Source organism: Ammospiza caudacuta, chromosome 10 (assembly GCF_027887145.1).
Source record: "Ammospiza caudacuta isolate bAmmCau1 chromosome 10, bAmmCau1.pri, whole genome shotgun sequence".
Lineage (NCBI taxonomy): Eukaryota > Metazoa > Chordata > Aves > Passeriformes > Passerellidae > Ammospiza > Ammospiza caudacuta.
This window is the reverse complement of record NC_080602.1, coordinates 17,287,920-17,302,672: the sequence shown is the minus strand read 5'-3', so window position 1 is coordinate 17,302,672 and position 14,753 is coordinate 17,287,920. Positions and strand designations below refer to the sequence as shown.

Below are 14,753 nucleotides of genomic sequence, written 5' to 3'. Positions count from 1 at the left end.
TCCACAGAGCCCTCCCTGGCAGATAAATCCTTGGTATTAGAACAGGTAAGACTATAATGATATTCAATGTAGAAAATAAATACTCCAGTATTTTTGTTTCACCACTGTATTGATGCATCACAAATCCTTCTGGTGTGATATGCATCTCACACACATCCAGGTCAATGTATACAACAAACATTTAAGACTTCTACTGCCTCAAACAAGAAAAAAACCTTAAAAATGTAAACTGCCCATCTTAAAAATACCCAAAGATTTAGTATGTTTAAGACATAAGTGAAAAAAAAAAATGTTCTAATAGGCTTACTTTATGCTCACATTAAAATGCAGTGTGATCTCTTGTAATCATCAGCAAGATGCAGTCTGAACCTCATTTCAAGATAATTGCCATCTTTTAGTATTAAAGAAAAATCTACCTTTCCAACTGCAATTGAAAAGAATTTAAAATCACAACAGCAGTTTTTGATTTGGTCTTTAAGTAGCGTGGGTGAACCATCATGGAAAATTAAAACATAAGGCAAAGAAATTTGCTAAGAAGGTATTACACCTTCTTTATTCAGTCTTTCCTTAGCAAATCTTTAATATATTGGAAAGATATAAAAAAATTTGAAAGAAATTATATAAAATTCCTTATGTCAGAAGATCCTATCTATTCTAGGAATAATGGTGGCTTGCTTAAAACAATCAAGGCATTTTGCTTATGCGTCACTTTGTACCACTGTAGCATCACTCTGCAAAGAGGAACACAGGTTCTGCTGAGATTCTTTGCCATTACACTGAAGGATGCCCAAGCAGTTGCTGGTGGGCAGCAAACACACAAGTGCAGGAAAGCTGGATATCAAGATTCCCAAGATTCCTGTTCCTGGAAGTAATAGTTCTTGTTTAGTTAAATGGAAGTGGTAATGAGCCAAACACTTGTCACTGGCCATAAGACAAAGGCACAGGACTGCTTTCACTTATTTAATTGAACTGTTTGATGTATATTACTGCTGTCAACACAAAACTGGGAAATACGTTCCTCCTCGCCTGAAGACGGTGAAACACTAACATGGGAAAGTGACAGATCCCAGCTTCAGATCCTGCTTATAAAAAGGAAGGCACTGAAGAACACCATACAAACGTCTGCAGAGAGCTTTTATCTCCTTTCACCCCAAGCAGACATTGAAGCAGCCAGCACTGCACAGGCACAAATGCAGAGAGGACCTGATTCCAGAGGAATCTGCTTTAAAAACAGAAGTAATAATTGATCACAGCCTCTGGAGCTCCAGCAAACTCAAAGCAAATGCTTATCTAATACAGCACTTTTTCCATGCCTTAACATGGGAAATGCTGACTTCTACAAGAAGAGGAGCTGCCTTGTGTCATCAGAGTGAGTTACAGCATTCCACTCTCTTTGCTACACAAGCAGCAGAAATGGCTTGAAAATCAACAGTGCAAATAGCACAACCAGTGGCCTGCATGCAAGCAAAGCAAAGAATGGGAATTTAAATACATGTACCAGCTAAACCTGGTGAATGCCATCCCAAAAGGGAAGGAAAATGTACTAAGGAGCCAATGCCTGCATTGCTCTCAAGCCAACACCTTTTTAGCCTGGGCTGTGAAGGTCAGCTTTGTAGACATATGAGTACAAAGGGTACGTAAAGGTTTGTGGGGTTGGTTTGTTTGAATTTTTTTTTTCCTAAACTGAATTGCCCATTTAAAAAAAAAAAATTAATTATTTAAATCATGGCACACTTAATGGATTTGTTATATCATATCCACATTACCTCAACTATATCTCATTTGCAAGTTTGTTTTTCTTGAATAGATACAAGGCAATGCAACTCTGAGGTACAAATGCTTTTTTAGTTCTAAAATACATTATCTAGATAGTTTTTTTTTATAACTAATATACCTAGCTATTGCTTTTTATCTTGGGATTAAGAACTTATTTTTTAAATTACTTTGATAGCCCCATTGCCACATAATTAATATTTAATTAATATCCCAAACAATAGCTATTATTTTATGCAAGCAATGACTGTCACAACAAGTTACTCTTGTACTGACATGATGTTAATGAAAATACAGCAAAGCTCAGCTTCTTTATGATGACCAAAAGACAGAAATAAAAGAGTAAAAACATTTGTTCAGCCCCAGGATATGCTCCCTTTGGGTTTTTAACTGAGACACAAAAAATTACTTAAGATGTGAACAAATGATCCCTGAAAATCAGGCTTTTTTAAAAAAAAAATAAATCTATAGATATATATAATTTTAATTTAAAACCTCTTGGTTCATAGAAGTTATAGATTTAAAAAAAAAATCCATTCTCCATGTATTATTTCATAACACCTTTTATGTTTTTAATTTTCTGCTCTTAAGTATATCATCATCAAGTAAGGGTGTGGAATGTTTACTTTCTGTGAATTTGAACTGAGGGCCTGACTTGGAGATGCTACCAAGCTCCCAATTTATTTCAGGCTTTGAAACAGCAGTGTTTTTCATTGCTGCTCATGGCTGTCAAAACTGCCAAAGTATTAATGATATGATGTGGCTCTTTAATTCTCTCCATTTTTCTTTTGTTGTCTCTCCTTGCCTTCCATCTGTAAGAGGCTAGTGTTTGATGGATACAAGAAACAAAGAAAAGGTTCATTTCTTTCCAGGAATGTTTTTCTCTTTATCTTTTGTAGTTTTATTTTTTGTAGTTCAGAGTGAAATATTCCTACTGTGCAGCCAGATGTTCTATAATCCTATTTTTATAAAGCCCAAAGGACTCAAATCCCAGGTAAAGTCTCTTCCATGATGACTTGAATGATGGGTAAATTCAGGCTTTAAAGTCAGATAAGAGTTTAAGGCAAAACTGAAGTGTGCTTTTGCTAAAACAAAACCACTCCATCTAATACCACACATTTATAAATATACTAATGTTCCTTTGCTAGGAAATGATGGCATATGTTTCTTTCCACACTGCTATGAAGAAGAAATGACATCTGTTAGATGTTCTGCCACAATACAAAAAGGCAAAATATTTAAAAGTTGAAATTTTGTATATAGATAACTTCCAATAGATAGGAATGAAACCAAGAGCAACCTAATTCAGTGGAAGGCCAGAAAAGTGCAGGTGTACCATAATCAGGGAATTTACTGGCCTAAGAATTTCAGGACCTCCTTGTCCCGAATCTGACTTGTGGAGCCAAATTAGTCACATAATGATACTAAGATACAAAGAACAGGTTCAACATTACACATCAGAAGTTTGCCTCCTAAATAAGAGCAAAGATGAACATGTGCCTTTGTCCAGACACACAGGGTTGTAACCAAAGTCTGTTGGCCAGGAGCAGGGTGCCACCTGCCCCAGAGGCAGCTCCACCCAGTGCCTGCCTGTTCTGCAGGTCTCACAGTGAATGCAGATGCACTTGCAAAGCCATTGGCTTTGGTGGCCCTGATGTCTGCACATAACAGCTCCCCAAAACTCCATCAATAAAACTAGCAGGAGGCCAGCCATAACATATGCTGCCCTTTCTAGTGTTGAAAAAGTTGTTGTTTCACTCTGTAAACAACTGATTCCACTATTTACTCTTGAATGATGGGGTTAAATTTCCCACAAGGAAAATCAATATAAAGACCCATAAGGCAGAAGCACTGCTGCAGTTAAAACACTAAAGAGCTGCTATATGGCAGTAGGGTTTCTAATGACTCGAGAGATGTGTTTTTAGTAGAAATCTCTTCCTACCACGGTACAGACTGAAAGGAAAACTAGGTATCACAAGTCAGTAAGGAGAGTGGATAATTACATGCTTTCAAACAGGAAAGAAAAAGAGATGAACATAAGAGAAGTAGATCACAAAGATTCAGGCAACCAACCTGCGCTGGCTCATTCAGCTCCAGCTTTTACCAGCTCCAATTTTCACCCCTTCCTGAAATGGAAAGTGGACATTAATTATCCAAACATTGCCAATGAGCAGCCACTCAGCCCCAATGGGTCACACACCTGAATCAGCTACAGTTCAAGAACTTCATGTTCAAAGGAATATACACCCCACTTTTGATCCAGTACTATTGCCTCATATATCACATTACATTAGCCCACCCCCAGAATGATGACGCTTCATCCTCCTCCAGAATACTTCACTGATTTTGGGATAACTGGACCTCAAACTATTAAATTCTAGTTTCTGACTGCCTAGTCTGAATACTTATTTCTTTCCTGAAAAAGCAATATCCTGGCAGCAACTGACTAAATGAGAACTTCTGCTTTCTTAAAAATAAAATCCTAAACTGCTCAAGAAAAAAATCCAAGCATGGAATTATGAGCTCTTGTAGTTTGATACAAGAGCTTAAAAACAGAGCATACCCTAAAAGCTCAAATGCTGGAAGGCAAACAATTCATATCTTGAGGTAAAGAACAGAAAAATCCTGATAAATTATGGAATATTATATATTAGAACTGTAAGAAAATAAGCATTTTCCAACCTTCTCTCTGGAAATATTGCAGAACATTAACCTTTAGTCATGGCTGGGTTATCCCACATACTCTGGTGACCTCCCCTTGCAAAAATTTAAAATGCTAACAACTACAAATATTCTTATCCTATTTTCCTATTTATATCCATTTTTGTCTACCTATAAATTTCTCTTAGTCTTCATCACATGGTAAAATCTTTCAAATGCAGAGTATCTTATGTCACAGTTGTCACAGTGCCTGACACAGTAAGACTTGGAGCTGTATGGAGAACATAAGAACTGCTCCTATAACAAGCCAGCCCCCATGAAAGCATTGGAATTTGCTCTCATGCCTCTCCAATTATTCAACATCAGTATTTCTTGGCAGAAAGCAATGATATCTCCATCTCATCTTAAAATAAATTAATTCAGTTTCAGATTAAAATAACACCAGTTTAAACTATTTAAATACCAATGGACTTTTAATGGGACAGATAGAGAAGATACAGATATCTGAAGATAAACTAAAAATTTTAGAGGTATCTAAGACAATCTCATTTTTTCCAAGTTTGTTTTAAGTTGTTCTTCCTCTGCCTTTTTGTGCACTTCTTTTCAGCCATCAAGGGCAAGTTTCCTTTGCTGGCTGAAGACCCACTCAGACCTATGAGACTCAGGGGAAAAAAATGCCACTGTCACAAGTGTTGACCACACTGGTGGGTTCTGAGGTTTAACAGAGTAGAAGCAGTTGAAAACTGTCACCTGCACTATCTGTGCCATTTTCTCAACTCTTTTCATGCATCTCTGTGGAAACTACCTTTGAACAGCAAAATTAGCACTTTTTTTGGTAAGTTTGGATTTTTTTTAATATATAATCAAAATAATTAAACAGAGGTGACACATTTAAACCCTCCATGTCACACTCTTGTACAGCATGACTTCACTTCTAGGCAGGCTTAATCTTAAATTGGTGCCCCATATCAAGTCAACAGCTGTCACCTCTCATCAGAAACAACATTTTAATGAATCTTATTTCACATACTCAAGATTGCACTTCTCGTGTTTTATAAACAAATTAACTTTTCCTTACAAAATAAAGATTGGTTGAGCCGCTGCAGACTTCAGAATAAATAGAAGTCTAATCAGCTGCAAGAGCCCCATTTCTCTATGCCCTTCCTCAAGTTCTCTCAACATTACATGGGATATCCATTATCACCATTCCCAATGATCTAAAGCACACAGTTCGGTAATTTCCACTTTCTTTCAGCCTAAAGATGCAAGAGCAACAACAAAGTGGCACATACAAATGGTGTGCAAACGTGTTCAGCAAGTGTGGGCAAACAGGTAAATTACATCTATCTATTGCAATCTCTCTTCTGCTTGCACAGATCTATTTTTACATTTGTAGCCGGTTGAAAATCTGCATCATGCTGCTCACTCACCTTCTGGGTTACATTTCCATCAGTGATTATCTAAAATACAGTCATCTCAAATGGGTAACCAAGCAACCAAATATGCCCCCATTATGAAAGCCAGGGACCTGCCTAAATCAGGGCAATTCATTCAAATCACTGTCTTCCTAGTAAGACTCAGATAGTTAAAGGAAACACTATACAAGTCCCAGTCTTCCTTTAATTGTGAGAGCAATCAGTATGAAACTACACTATCTGAATATCACTTACCTTGGCAGGTAACTAGATGGATTGCTATGAAAGGTCCAGCAAAACTGTTTATTATGACTAAATTGAATTTTCATCCAAACCAAATTTGTTCTGATAAAAGCTTTCTTTCCGCTTTTTAATTTCTGTAGAGAAACACAAAACTTCAAGTATTCAATTCACAGACAGGACCATGGAGATTTTTTTCCTGTTGCTCTTCCATTACGGCCTTCCTGGGAGACTGCGTGCTCCAAGGAGGACACAAACCCAGAGGGCACCTGGAGTCATGGAAGTGCAATCAGAGAAAGTACAGTCTAACCATGGAAACTGCAGCTTTCAGTAGGCACTGAAATTTGGGGTGAGAACCAAATGTCTACAAATAATCTATTTTGTGTTGCCTCACTTGAGCTGTCCTAGGCTGGTGCCCTGGACCACAGAGCAATCAGCAGCTGGAAGGCACAAGGTCTCCACCTGCAGCGCATCCTCCGAGTGGCTGCAGGCAAAAGGTGCTCAGCTTCCCCTTGACAGCTGCTCTGTCAGCAATCAAAGCACATGGAGAAGGGCTGGCAGAGCCACTTCCAAAGTGTGCTCTGGGCTGAATGCTAATGTAGGGCATCCTGAGACACCAAACTGCTACACAAATTCACCACCAGAACTCACGGGTCAAAAATAATTTACCAGAAATAAATGTCAGCATTTAGTCAAATAGTGCCCTGTGACATGAGCATTTTTTTAAGCTTATGACTTTTATTCTTCATTCTCAAATAATATTGCAATAGCTAGACATTTCAACAACAGGCATACTTCAGGTCATTGAATTTTTAGTCTATGCAACAAAAACCTTTGGATCATTTCTTACAGTGGCCTGCATTTACAGCCCAGCAATGATCAGCCTAAGCTTTGACTTCCCATTGATTACTTCATTTCCACAGTTTCCCTGCTTGCAGAAATGGGACTAATTTTTGCAAGCACAGTCATACAGTGAATTTGTTGCTCATGCACTGGGCTGTCTATGATCAATGGACCAGCGATTAAGTCATACTTCTTTAACTGATTAGAATAAGTATAAAAATAGATTTTTTTTTTCCCAGGCTTGCTCACACTGCATATTTTTCAGCCTGGATTCTAATTTCAATATGACAATTTCACAGACTGAGATACTGTTCAGTGTGGGAAAACAATTGCTGACAAAAACCATTATTTTCCTTTTGCTCGAGAATAACTCAGGAAGGGAAAAGAGAGTGCAGTAAATCTTAAAATTAATAGATATTGCAAAGGAGACTTAATTCTTTATTCATATTAATACTAGAAATCTTGAGATTTTGTTCTCTCCAAATGTCTGCCTTATCACAAACTCACTCTTTATCACATCTTACACATATTTGAGATTATTTCTGCATGAAAGAAGAGTACTCAGGTACTCAACATGGGAAAATCTAAAATTTTGCCATCTTTAATCAGTTCAAACTATGCTTTCGTTCCTGCTATTTCTTAGCTTAAATAGGTTTTCAGGGATGTGCAGAATCTTGATGATAAACTGGGAATGAATTCAGAACCTACTTTCTGAGCCTTTTCATTCCAAGGGGATGGACAATTGGACACACACATTTTAGGCAGATTAAACCCTTAAATAAACCTTCTTGGTTTCTCTTTCCTACACTGTTGCCAGCCTTAGAGGTTTGTTCAATGCGGATTTTTAAGCCCTTTAGAAAAATAACACAAGTTCTTCTTTTAAACAGAATGGCAGGCAGCCATTTCTAACTGTAACTGCTATCTGCCTTTATATCAGATGAAAACCATACAAGATATCTCCTGGGTAAATAACATTATGCCAACAGTCAACACTTAGGCAAAAAAACCCATATTTGAGGTCAATCTTTCTGTGCCCTTTTGGTAAAAGTTCAGAAAAAAATGCAGGGGACATCTTTAGAAAGTGTAATTTTTAAAAGTGCATTCTTTTGCATATTTTATGTTCAAGATATAATTGCATATTAGATATGTTCTTTACATTAAAAGACTGTAGAAGAGGAGATAAAAAAATCATTTCAGAGAGATCACAGAATGCTATGAATCATTTTTTACATACTGTTGGACTAAACCTATAATTTTCCTCAAATGTAACTTTCCTATTCAGTTGCTTACAAAACTACAGAAACACCTCAGACATCCAGAACAAGTTCCTCTTGCAGAAATGGGCTCCCAGGCTCAGATGTGGTCCCCAAAAATCCCCTGTCATTTGTCTATATATCCATTTAGGTTCCAGCTTTGCTAACATTATTAATGATGCGCACTGCTGTCTGTTTTAGACAAAACAAACCCCACAGTTATTTACCTCCTTTAAGATTTTAGTGTCATGTGAAAGATGAGCAGTAGAGCAGATAATATTTTTTTTACATGTGTGATGAGCCAAAGGAGTGAATATTGGCAAATGCTCCACCACTATTTAGTTCTGCTGTACAATCTCATTTCCTGCTTCACACCAATCACTGTACTGTCATTGTACTGAGTACTGTTTCAAGCTTTCAATAATCTACTCAACAATTTGTGCAAAATTGTTGTGCAAAACAAAGGTTATGCAATAGCCATCAATTTTTTTAAGCAATTGAAAATAATCAGGATTGATTTTTTTTAAGGTCAGAAATCACTGTATGCTGAGAGATACAAATTTCCCTGCAGGGAACTGCAGGGGAAATGGGACAGGACTTATTTAAAAATACAAGCACAGAAGACTGTGGAAGAACTCCAAGAGAGTGAAAACTGTCTTAGAAACTGTACACAAAGAATGGTTATCAGTGGGAAATACTTCAAGAATCCCATGGAAACAGACCAAATAATATTTTATGAATTGGCTCCTTTAAGGCACATTTTGTGGACTTTCAAATAGCCTTTGGAACACATGTCCTTGAGACCTGCTATTCATAATAGACAGCTTAACCTTTCTCACTGTGCTAATGGCCTAAATTAAAAGAAGTAAATCTGAGTACAATAGTTTAGAGATGAAATTAGTGTCACACATCACCTGCCTGTGTTTGGTTTCACAGGTCTTACAGTCACCAACCCAAGCATCCAATTCATTTGCTTTGCCCAGTTTCCAAATGTTGCCGAAGTTCATAGAACTGAGCAGACGCTTCCTCCCTCACATCCTAGAGATATTTTAGGACTTTTTTTTTTTGTGAATAGAAACACAACAGCCCTGGGTCACTCATCCTGTGGTGGCTGCAGGGTGGGCCCTGGCAGACACTGCTGCTTTCAGGATCACTGACACTGCATCCTCTCTTGTGAAGTGCCCAGCTTTCATCCACACATAGGGCTACTGAGAAAAACAAGCACAACTTGGCTTTTTGACTACATTTTGTACCGTAACACATCATTACACACAAATGTTTTCTAGTATCACATATTGCTCACAGGAATGAGGGAGCTTGACTTCACTGGAGGAGATTCTCAAGATGTGCATATTTTAAAATACGATGGTGGCCTTCAATGAAGGCTTCCTCTACAAGAGCCAGCAGGTAAGGACACAGTAATAGAGCATTAAGAAGGCAGAAATACTGCATAGCTGAAAAGAAGTAATACTTTTAAAAGATCATGTGTTTTCTAGAAGTTCAGGAAATTTACTTGCCTTTGGGGTTTGATAAAGGCAATGTGCCAAGTGCATGCAGCCCAAGCTACCAAGCTCTGAAGTGAATGGGAAACCTTCAGCTGCCTTGAATGTTTTTTTTCCTGATTGCAGATTTAGTTTTGAGTTGCCTCCTTTGAATAACTAAATTTTCTAAAAGTAAGAGTCTAGGCAAGACTGAGCCAAGATATAAAGAACAGCTACTGTCCTGGCTGCTTGGGCACTTGGATTGCAGAGGAGGATTCTTGCCTGAAAAACTGAAGGAAAAACCTGCCACATTTTTCACTTTACTGATTTTCTACATGGTCTGAAACTCTCTGTAGATATGAAACTTGCTTCATGTATTTTTGACTGCAATGTGTATGTATATCCTTATCAATTACTGTTTTTATACTTTTTTAATCCCCTGTTCTTCACAGGAGGACAAAAAAGGAACCTCTGTGTGCACAGTCAAGTAAATTGCTCAGAACAACTGCTACCAATATCATCTTCTCAACTGTGGTGCTATCACAGAAGCCTCTTTAAGAAAAGCCCTGTCCCTCAAACTAAACATAGCAGTCCAAACTAAGTTTTTAAATTATACTGTTTTAGGGGCACTTGCTTATTTCAGTAGAATAAAGTTTATTTAAGAAACAACAGGGAGAAGAACTGGAATGGATTTGGTTGTTTTCAAAACAAACTGCCAGGAAACAAGAACCGAAGCATTTATGGTTTTTTTTCTTACCATGCTGCTTCTGAGGAACAGAAAGTTTGTTTTGATAGCCAGTGAATTCATGGAGTAATAACTTAATTTCTAGAGTTACTGCAGAAATACATTTTACCAAAACCTGAAATTTGATGAAATTCAAGTCCAGATATAATCATATCTATTCTAAACCACAACAATTTCCCATTGCTGCTGACCTAGAATGAATTTAAAGCCTCCTCTCTTTTGATGACAGGGCCATGATGACTACATTTCTTCGTTAAAAAAAAAAAAAAAAAACAAACCCAGTAGGATCCCACTTAAAAAATTCTGCAAGTTTGGCAGGTTTGGGTTTCTTGTTTACATTTTCCAGGGTTTTTTGTTTGTTTTCCTTTAGTTTCACTAAGTACACTATGGGAATTCACTCTGCCCATTTTCTTTTGCAGGTTTCTCAGGTGAAACAGCCCCACAGAGCAGGGGCAGTGAGCAGGCCTCTGCAGCAAAGGAAACAACAAAGCAAACCCAAATTAAACAGGTCTGGAATGACCAAGAGAGAAATCCCTGGTGTTCAAATGGTTTATCAGAAGAATTATGCTGGACAAGACTGTGTCCACAGTGTCCTCTATGCACCAAGTAAAACCTTCCACCAGTACTTTAATTCCCCAAAATACTGCCAAATGCAAGAAGTGGTAAATTCTTCTAGGTAGGAGCCAAAAGTTACAGGACAAGAAAAATGATCTGAGCCTTTTCTTTATCAAGTACAGAAGCAATGTGTGAAATTTACTAGTTTTTTCTCTGAGGGACTCATAATACTTATGCTGTCACAAGTATTATCAGCTTTCTTTGCTACTAAGAGTCCTTTTTTCCTAACTTTTCAATCTGATGATTCACAGAGGCAGTCAGTGTTGCCCACTCCCAGCCCACAGCCCCAGAGTAAACCATACCTGCACAGGTATGTCTGTCAGCCAGCATTATGAGAATTGAAACAAGAACACTGTTTAAATAAAGACATATTTTCTAAATATATAACAACCAAAAGTAATAATATGCTACTATTTAAGTCACTCTAATGACAGCTACAGCACCATTTGACCATTTTAATAAAAATCAAACCTTATAAAAATTCTGTGTTCATAAAAACACTTGTCAGAAATAGACTGGTAAATTTCAAGGTTGAAAATTGAATTTCTCCTCCCCATTATGTTTTACCTTTGCTTTGACTGGGCTTGGTGTTTAAACTGGGTGTGGTGGTAGAAAAAGGGAGAAACTGAACACTCCAACAATTCATCAGACTTTTCATCTCTTCGTTCTTAGCAAAAAACCACCCAACACAACATTTGAGTTGTGTAAAGCCTCTTAAGCACGTCCGTATCCCTTGTGTTAATACCACATTTTAATGAAACATATAATTGTCTTAACAGACTATCTATTACCAAATAAGGTCCAGTAAATAAAATGCATTCTTAAACTCATTTGCAATGACACACTCACATGAATTGCCTAAATAACCATGTTAAGTACAAAATGAAAGTGTGATACAATACATGAACACTGATAGAGAAAATGGAGTCTTTTCTCCAGCAAAGCTCTGCAGCTATCAGGAGTGATTTTCAAGCAGAGCTTCTCAGTTAAAGCTCTTAAAGGAAGTAGTTTTAGAGCAAAACTGCTCTCTCAGTTATTACAAATAACAATAGATAGGCACAGACTGCAGAGAATTTATAGCTGTGTCTCACTCTTGGGACTCTGCTTCTGTTCATAAACAACTCAGATACACTCTCATGGTTTGTGCTGTTAGCAGAGCCCCTAGAGGGACGTAAAACTTTGTATTCATGCAGCAACTATCCATTATGCTATATATTTTAGATGATGAAATTAACACCCAGGAGATACATTCATGAAACATTACATGGGGCTTTAGCTCCCTGACTCCCTTGATTTGAATGGCATGTGTGGTTAAACTCTTAGCAAACCTTTGAGAATTTAGCCTAAGATACTTAGCTCAGTGGCAACAACACAAATATTAAGGTCTAATGCTTCTCCCTGAAGCAGCATTGCTTAATCCTTGTTCTTGATGCTGCCATCTTAGTTCTTCTGAAGAAAGCTCTTTCCCTCCCTTGTTCATCAAACTATTCAAATAAAGCAATAGGACTCTATGCATAAAACGCCAGTGTTCAGCAGAAGAATAGTGCCAGCATTAGCACATGCATTCATACAGTCACCAGGATTGTCTTGTGGAAGATTATCAGCTGCAGTCCTTAACACAGTATGTGCCAATTCTACAGAAGATGTGTTTTGATTTAAATTATGCATCTCAGCCTGCAAAGGGCTATTATTTGCCAGCTCATGGAAATTATGGGATTGAAACCCATATTCAACCATGGCATATTGTTCCATTTTTCTGGGAGCAGCCCTATGCCAAGAAAACAATGTCTATAAAGCAGAGATCTCAAGACCAGTGTTAGAATAACAGTAAAGATCAAGGTGATGAACTTCTTTAATCTCATGACACCATGGTACAACAAATGCAGGGGCAAGAGAAATGTCACAAGACCAAAAGAAAAAAAAGACATTGCCCTTTCAGATAAATACAAACCCAGTTTCAGTTCTGCTATTCCCAATGAAAAAGGCCAATGCTAGCTAGAAAGGAGCCCCCACCTAACACTAAAGTACAAAGCCATAAAGCTTGAAATAGTTACAGGAATTCTTGGAAATAATGCTATCGTTCTCTTTTGTCAGCGCTTAGCTATGGTAAGAAAACAATCCTTCCTTACTAAAAAGTTGATTGCCTGTTTCCTTCTCTCCAATCACTCATTTTGTTAATGAACTGCAATCTTTACTGCATTCTGACCCAGTGCAAAGCACTGTGACACCTGTAAATCCTCAGAGCTCTGACTTCTGCTGGTCAGGGCCAGTAAATCCCCTTTTGACTCCCAGGGTTGGGGTGAAAGGAGGGGAAAGACAGAGAGAGAGAGAGATTGCCATTGACAGAAAAGATGTCTGCAAATGACATCAACTCTATTCTCAGCTTTAAATAACTTTAGGGTGAATCTGGCCCTCTGTATATTCTGTTACCCCCTGTTCTTGCACCACAGCAATGCCCTTGGTGGCAATATTGCCCTGAACCCCCTCTCTCACAGCTAATGCTGTCTAAAGAGAGGTGAATAAAAAGCAACTCTAGAAGAGGATGCAGCAAAGACTAAAAGCAATTTCCATAGGAAGCCACTCCCGAGTTCAGCAACAGCACTTCTCAACTCTTCCTGCTATCTTCCATACAAGTCTTTTGGCCCATTGGACAAGACACTTCCTCTCCTGTTTCTCTTATCACACAGCTGTGAGAGGATGCCAAGTGAAAAGCCTACCCAGCCAAGAACAAGGGTATTCCAACAATATCCAACAAGGGTATTCCAACAATTTTAAACGAGGTTGAATGGACTCTGGCAGAGTCAAGGCATACTCTTCAAAATTAAAAAGAAACCAATATCCAACAAGGGTATTCCAACAATTTTAAACGAGGTTGAATGGACTCTGGCAGAGTCAAGGCATACTCTTCAAAATTAAAAAGAAACCAAAACCCAACAATCAATAAAACCAATAAAACAAACTAACCAACCAATCAACACCCCACATACAAAAAACAAAAACAACAACCCCCCCCAAAAAAAACCCAACAAAAAACCCCCCAAAACAAAAAAAAAAAAACCCAACAAACACCCAAAAACCCAACCAACATTAAGAGTTTGGTTTAGATATCTCAGTCTACATACAGAAGAATCAGAGATTTATAGAGGTCAGTGTCGTCATCTTATCACAGGGGTTCCGCGCTGTTGTATGCTCATCACAAAAGTTCCATACCTTCTTGGGGTTCCTCATGGGCAACTCCTCAGGGCACTGACTCTTTCTTCTTCACAAAGCAGCCACTGACTCCAGGTCCCTTCTCACCCAGCCACCCCCCTCTTTATACCACTCTGCTTCTCATTGCTTACAGCTGTGGCCTGTTAAGTCAGGCCTGTTCCCAATCTTTGCTAATTGGCCCAGCTGCAACTCCTTAGGGGTAAGATTAGTTTCTACACCATCTTTATTTTCTTATATTCTATCCCCCTACAGGTAAGCAGAAAAACCATTTCAATAATTAGAGAAACACAGCAAACCTTCACAAGCCGGTAACTAAACAGCATTTCTTCCCTCTTCACAGAATGCTGTGAAATACACAGCATTCCTTATTAATTCAAGTACATTTTCTTTGGTCAACAATCAAAACAGAATTTACTATTAAATTCTCTGAAGGAATAAGATCACAGTGGCTGCTGACTTCAAAATTTAATTATGATCGCATAGAAATTTAGTTCCAGTGATTTTTCTGCCCACTAGC

The 14,753-nt window shown here is 38.0% G+C and overlaps 1 long non-coding RNA gene across 1 annotated transcript; it reads right to left on the bottom strand.

The window, feature by feature from the left end:
* Positions 1-505: 505 nt before the first annotated feature.
* On the bottom strand, positions 506-14,264 carry LOC131562190 (uncharacterized). Its single transcript, XR_009275134.1, has 3 exons — positions 14,237-14,264; positions 3,847-3,899; positions 506-862 (listed from the first exon to the last, which is right to left on the bottom strand). It is a non-coding gene; the product is annotated as an uncharacterized LOC131562190 (long non-coding RNA).
* Positions 14,265-14,753: the final 489 nt, after the last annotated feature.